This window comes from Pseudophryne corroboree, unplaced genomic scaffold (genome assembly GCF_028390025.1).
Source record: "Pseudophryne corroboree isolate aPseCor3 unplaced genomic scaffold, aPseCor3.hap2 scaffold_874, whole genome shotgun sequence".
Taxonomy (NCBI): domain Eukaryota; kingdom Metazoa; phylum Chordata; class Amphibia; order Anura; family Myobatrachidae; genus Pseudophryne; species Pseudophryne corroboree.
This window is the reverse complement of record NW_026970453.1, coordinates 149536-157075: the sequence shown is the minus strand read 5'-3', so window position 1 is coordinate 157075 and position 7540 is coordinate 149536.

Here is a 7540-nt window from a genome sequence, read left to right as displayed (position 1 = left end):
AACGTTACCCCCATGTGCTTGCTGTTGGTGATTATTACAAGGATGAGTGTTTTTTTGTTACACATTTTTGTTGGCTGTGCACAAACAGTGGGGCAGATGTATTAACCTGGAGAAGGCATAAGGAAGTGATAAACCAGTGATATGTGCAAGGTGATAAAGGCACCAGCCAATCAGCTCCAATATGTAAATTACATTTAGGATCTGTTTGGCTCTTGCCTTTATCACCTTGCACATATCACTGGTTTATCACTTCCTTATGCCTTCTCCATGTTAATACATCTACCCCACTGTTTTTTAAAGTTTTTACAATTAATTGTTATGTTTACTCACCAGACAGCTGAGGGGATTGTGGTTCCTCGCTTTGTGGACTGGCCAAAATGGCTTGTGGTGGCTGGGACGACACTGTAGAGATGCGCCATTGTGGTGGTGAGGATGCGGCTGGAGATTCCGCCTCAAGCCGGCGTCTCTTGGTACCCATCTTATGGAGACTATCCGAGCCCTGTGATGGTCATCTTAGTGGAGGGGTGTTTGATGAAGAAGGTCCTATGTGATAAGATAAACATTAACATTCTGCTTTTCTATGTGTTTTCAGAATATGTGAATACACTAAATTGTTACCTGCTTCGCCAGCATCTGCATCTCTTGGCAGTGTGGGTTGTGGCCTGGCTGTGCTGCGTCTCTTTCGTTCTGTAGAAATATGAAGATTGTCCTTATGAACATTATATTATGTTTATATGTTTATGCAAAAACCTTCTTGTGATGAAAACATATGAAGAACCTGATGAGAAGTAAACAAAACTTTGCTTATGCTTTTCTGCCTGACTTCATAAGGTGTGTAAGCTTAAATTATGAAACAATTACACCAACCAATCCATATCCAAAGGTGCAGAAATCACAATATTATACTACTAAAAACACAACCGTGGTAGCTTAACACAACCAGAATATTGTTCTGTATTTAACATTTGTTTGCTGCTAACAACCAAACACTACCACCAAATATATGCGCAAAATTGTAAGCATCAAATTAAAATATGCATGAAAAATCACATCAACCACACAAAGGACAACCCAGAACAACACACAATAACCATAAGTCCATTAAAAATAAAAAAATAAAAACCTTACGCAAAACACATGACTCACACTTCATTTAAAGACACTCACAACAATTTACTTTAACAAAAAAGAAAAAGAAAAAACCCAAGGTCACCTGCTAAATTGACAATACAAAGGAGAAAAACATAACTATTTGTGATTAAAACTACATCACCAACACATTAGAAGAATTAACCAACTTACAATCACAATTAGCTAGAAGACATTTCAGACAACTAAGGACAAAGCACAGATGTTTTAATTATAAATAAATAAAAATGTAAAACTTACCATCCTGCCTTGGGCGATCCGAATCACGGACATGAGTCGTACCAACCACTTCTGTCGGAATAAGAATACGCACAGGCTCCTCCCAATCCCGATATGATGCTCGGAAGTGGTGTCCACCCCCTGTTTTGCAGGCTGATTTAGCCTCCTTAGACATCTAGCCTTGACAAGGCGCTTGATGTCATAGAATCGCTTACGACACATGTCCTCGGTCCTCCTCACCACACCCTCACTATCAACTGCCGCAACGACCTTCCCCCACAGAACACTCTTCCTGCATAAAGAAACCTTGGCAGCATCATGGCCAAACAGCTGACGATGATGCCTCATCAGCTCCCGCACCAATGCCATATTCTCTGCATAGCTGAATTTGACATTGCGGGCCGTCTTTGTAGTGGTGCGTGGCTGCGGAGCCACAGCACCATCACTGTCACTATCACTCGAGGCTGCAGCAGCAGCCTCCCCCTCCACCACACTCACCTCTTCCACCTCACTCACCTCCTCCCTCTCACTCACCTCCTCCCTCTCACTTACCTCCTCCACCACACTCACCTCTGACTGGGACATATTCAGGACATACAACAAATAACACTGAGAAAAAAAACACTAAACACACTCCTCCACTACCACTACACACCACACACCAAACACACACACACACACACTCACAAACAATGACAATAGACGTTAAAAAAAAACAAAGACAAAAATCTAGACAGACTTTTAAATAACTACACAACAAGTATGACAAGACTACTTACACACACAGTACAGCACTCAACAATCGCAAAGAACCTCCTCAAATCCTCCAAAAACACAACTTCCTCTCACCTTTCCACTAGCTAAACCCACGAGGTGCGGACGGTTTGGGGCAGTTTTATAGTAATGAGCACAGACACTCCTCCATCACGAAGCAAACCAATCACGGACGAGTGACAAAAACGAAACTTAGAAAAATACGCATCCGGGAACGGGAAAACACTGCCGTAATCGAAAAATGACGCAGTCGAAAAAAAAACTTACAACACGGCTGCAAATCCACAAAATCGGCCGCATTCTACCTTGGAAAACCATGAATGACTTTGACATCGAAAAATGGAAATAATCAAAAGACGACAGCATAGTAAATGAGGCGTAATAAATTAAAAAAGTTGCCAATTCACACATTCGATGTCATTCATGTTTAATCTCCCACCAAATCGGGAATAATACGATTTTTAGTAAATATACCCCTCAGTGTCCATTTCAGAGGACACAAATAGACTTTATCCAAATTCCCAAAAGCACGGGCTTTTAGTACATCCTCATTTGTATGGAACTCTTTTGCAACTGGCCAGATCGAAGAAAAGCAGATGCAAAAACAGTGGCATAGAAAATAATGACATAAAATATTTGTAGATATGGGGTTATAGAAGCAATAGAAAGTGACAGAGGGACACATTTTACCGGACAGGTGTTTCAGAATTTAATGAAGGATTTATTAATAATAGGCCTTATTCAGGTTTGTTAGCAAACCAAAAAAGTTAGCAATTGGGCAAAACCATGTTGCACTGCAGATGGGGAAGATGTAACATGTGCAGAGAGATTTAGATATGGGGGAGGTGTGTTCAAATTGAAATTTAAATTGCAGTGTACAAATGAAGCTGCCAGTATTTACCATGACCAGAAGCAATATAGCCCACCCAAATCTACATCTCTCTGCACATGTTACATCTGCCCCACCTGCAGTGCAACATGGTTTTCCCTATTGCTAACATTTTGATTTGCTAAGAATCTTCAATAACCCCCAATATCTGCCCTGAATATCCCATACAGACCCCAAAGTTGCATGTAACGCCTTAACAGTTCCCTCAAACTTAAGTTGCAAAAACTTATGGCAGAGACAAGGCTGACATGGGTTGCATGTCTCCCAATGGCATTACACTCAGTCAGGAACACACCCAGAAAAACACCAGTTTTAACATCTTATGAAAAACTTTTTGGTGCTGCACACAGACTAGGTTGTTATTTTGCACAGCAGCTACAGCATTCACATGGGGATATGTTATACTATGTGTCCATAATTCCAGTAGGTGGACCTCAGAGAGTGGCCACTTCTTAGGTATTCCCTCTTTTCACTGCCTGACCCTGCGCCTCTGCCACCCTAGACCACCTGGGATAAGATTCTGCAAATGTCCCCTGCATGGACCGATTCCGCGGACCCCTACCTGCACTATAATCCAGCTCCGTATTGTGGGATTCATTGTATGGCGCACCCTACAGTCTCGTACTTCCATACTCCACCCTGCACTTACAGCATGCTGAATGCTATCTGTGGCAGCTTTAACTGCATTGGTGGGTCCCTGGGCTCACCACCGATATCACTGCTCTGTCTCTCAGGGTGACTCTCTGGTCTGTGGCTGCCATCTTATCACTTAGGATCCACTGCTCCCTTGTATCTTTCCACTCCTTTGCATTGTGATTCAGCTAAAGACTATAAAGGGAAAAAAATGATTACCACCTGTGCCAGACCAGGATCACTACACCACAACTCGGGCATATTGCTGGACACAAGTAGTTTTTTTGGTGCTGACCAGAAGGAACTATGGCTGCCCCCAAATCTATGGGTCTGTGCAGGCTTCTGCCGGCCATCCGGTCAAGTGTTTGCCTGCCTACCCTGCTTTCCATCTGGAAGCTCACACCATTCACCCTTCTGCTCTTTACCATTGTCAACTGCTCCCAAACATTGTCAACTGCTCCCAAAAATAGCTACTCCCTGTTCCCCTCTCTCTACTTTTCATACAGATAATCAACTTCAGCAGCTTCTACATTGTTAGTTTTTCCTTTCCACATCTGGGCTGAGTGACTTTTATGGTTTATTGTTATCATTGTTATTTATTATATTTGATGACGCATACTTTACATATGTTCATGGAGAAAAAATGTGGCAAAGATCTCCAGGAATCTTATTGGTACCCAGCCCAAACTTAAAGCTGGATATAAGGATAAAGTGGTGCACTCTGACAACTCATTGTCCCCTACCTCACCTAAAGGCAGTGATTTCGTGGACTCCCTTTTTGACAAATATAGCCCTTTATCTGTGCAAAGAACTAAAGCAATTTCAAACATAATATAAACTCTCTTGGATGCAAAATTGGCCAAGATGACTGAGGCCTACTGCTGCAGCACAGTTGTCACGACATACCAAATGCCTCACTGAAGTGGAATACCATATGTCCACGTTGCAATATGAGCTCCATGAGGCTACCTCTCAGTTAACTTCTCAAAGCTCAACCCTGGCAGCCCTGGTGGACAAAATGGAAGATTTAGAGAAGAGCAGCAGAATAAAAAAAACTTTGCTTATTGGGCTCCCGGAATCCATACTTCCGAAAGATCTTCTGTCCCTCATTTCTAAATGTCTCCCAGAAACTTCCTTGCCCTCCTCTTATTTGTTGGAGAGGGCTCATCGTATTGGCCCTGAGAAACAGTCCTCACAACATTGTCACAGGCCAGTCATCTTTAAATTGGTAAATAATGTAGATAAAGTAACAATCTTGGAGGCATATAGGAAATCAAATGATCTATGCAATGAAGGCTCCAAATGACTTCTCTTTCAGGAATTCTATTTCCAGGTCTAATCAAAGTGGCGGGAGTTCTCTCCAGTGTGTATGGAACTCTTCTCCAGGGACATATGCTTTGCTATTTTGTATCCTGCTAATGTGAGAATTATCCATGCCAGCAAGCCGTACTACTTTGACACACCAGAAGCCACATGGAGCTTTATCAGCGCTTTACTCGCAGTCTCCCCTCATTCCCAAGTGGAGGATAATGACTGAGCTTCATACGGATGGATGAGAATCTCCTTACTACACATCTTTATTTGTTGTCTTAATGCTAACTACACTTTATACAATATTTTTTTCTTATTTTTGATGCTGCTGTTAATATATTTAGATCTATATCACCCATTTTGGGTGTCCAATAGAGTGGGACATGTTAGCTCACGCCCTCTTCTTCTGGCTCAAAAATTGATTTTTTTCTAAGCTTTCATTGTGTTTTTTTACATTACGATGGTTCTATGGACTATCAGCCTGGGTTTACAAATTGTTTTAAACTTTAGACAGGTTAAATATGTTATATATTTCTAGGATTTTTTCATGCACCGAGACACAGATTTATTTTACTTTGACTTTTCTAGGTCTGATGAAGGTATTTTCTATTTCTGACCACCTCCTGCTCACTGGGATGAGAGTTGGACATTTGTTTTACAGATTTGCCATACATGTTTTCTATAGACTGGGCATTGGTTAGTGATGGGAACACTGAGTGATAATAATGTTGCCACCAGTACAAAAGCTGCTTTCAAGCTAGTCTCTTGGAATATGGAGTGGTTGAATACTCCAATTACAGTAAATGGAAGTTGGTTCTGCAACATTTAAAAAAGTTTTATCCTGACATACAGTAGTGTTTTTACAAGAAACCCACTGGAGGTTGCATGACTTTAATACTTTACGTGACACCTGGGTTGGTGACTTCAAATGTGCCTCCTTTTCCACTAAATCTCATGGGGTCATGTTGTTATTTAATAAATCTTTACATTATGACATTAAGGATGAATGGATAGACCCTGAAGGAAGATTTTTATTTTTAAAAGTTGCTGTTGAAAGTGAATTGTTTACTCTGGCCTGTATATATGGTCCCAATGGCCAGAATGCTCTTTTTAATACATTTTTGTTGACCTATATGGGTGGATGGAGGGCTCTTTGATAGTGGGTTTAGATTTAAATGTTGCGCTTGATCCTTCGTTGGATGTTTCTAATGACCCCAGACACATTAACCCAAGCCATAGGGCCATGACTACTCTTTCATTATTCATTGACTCTTTACAGCTATTATACTCCTGGAGATTTTTACATTCTGTGGACAGGGATTACTCATTTTTCTTCCACCCTCACAATTCCTTCTCATGTCTAGATTACTGGTTGCAGGTTCCTTGCTCCATAGAGTTGAGAAATGCATCATTGCTGACATTTTGATCTCTGATCATGCCCCTATCACCCTACAACTCACCTTAATGACCCCATACCAATGCTCCTATAATTGGCATTTTCCATAGTCTCTTCAGAGGACCTTAAGCAGCACCTGTTACAATATTTTTATAACTACAGACAGGATAACATTTTACATACAGAGGACATCAAACTCTTTTGGGAGGCCTCTACACAGGTCCTCTGGGGCCACAGTTTATACTACACAGTTAGCAAAAGGAAACAGTGTCAAGAATGCCTATCACATGCCCCTCACACCATTATGACAGCCTATTGTAATCTACTAATAGACCTCTGCAAAGTCAATAGATTGATATACAAAGATGCTAAATGGGTGTATGATACATTTTGCACGGAACACGCCAAATTGCATTTATTGTTTCAATCTAACAAATATTTTAGATGGGGCAGGAAGCTACTGGCAAATTTGACAAAATTTTCTTCCACATCTTAGTACATCCCCTTCATTAAAACTGACCAGGGTCATGTAGTGAATGCCCAGAATTAAATGAATGCTATATTTCTAAAAGTCTTTGAGGAATTACTGTATATTGTGCCCCTCTTGACTACCCAACACAGCGACTGGACTTTTTCTCCAAAGCAGGCCTTACACCCCTTACTTTGAAAGATAGCAAAACTCTCATTTCCCTTATCTCTGAAAGGGAAATTGAACCGGCTATTAAATCTTTACCTAAAGGTAAAATTCCAGGGCCTTATTGCTTACCTGTTGCCTACTAAAAATCCTATTTCAACAAGTGCAGCCACATAGCTCTAAATGATTTATTTCTATTTTGACAGGTAACTCTGCCCCCCTGACTTTTACACTGCACGAGCGATTGTTTTAGCTAAACCAAACAAGGACCCATCTTGTTCTCCTCATATTGGCCAATCTCTCTCCTTAACCAAGACTTCAAAATTTTAATCAAAATTATGGCTTCCCATCTCCAACTAATTTTACCTAAATTGTTGCGACTGGCTCTAACTGGCTTTCTTCAACACCGGTATTCGGTACATAATGTTCCTACTCTATTATCAGCTATGATTAAATCACATAGCATCCTGTATCTTTAAAACATAATTGTTAGCAGTGATGCCGATAAGGGATTTGACATGGTCTCTTGGGTGCA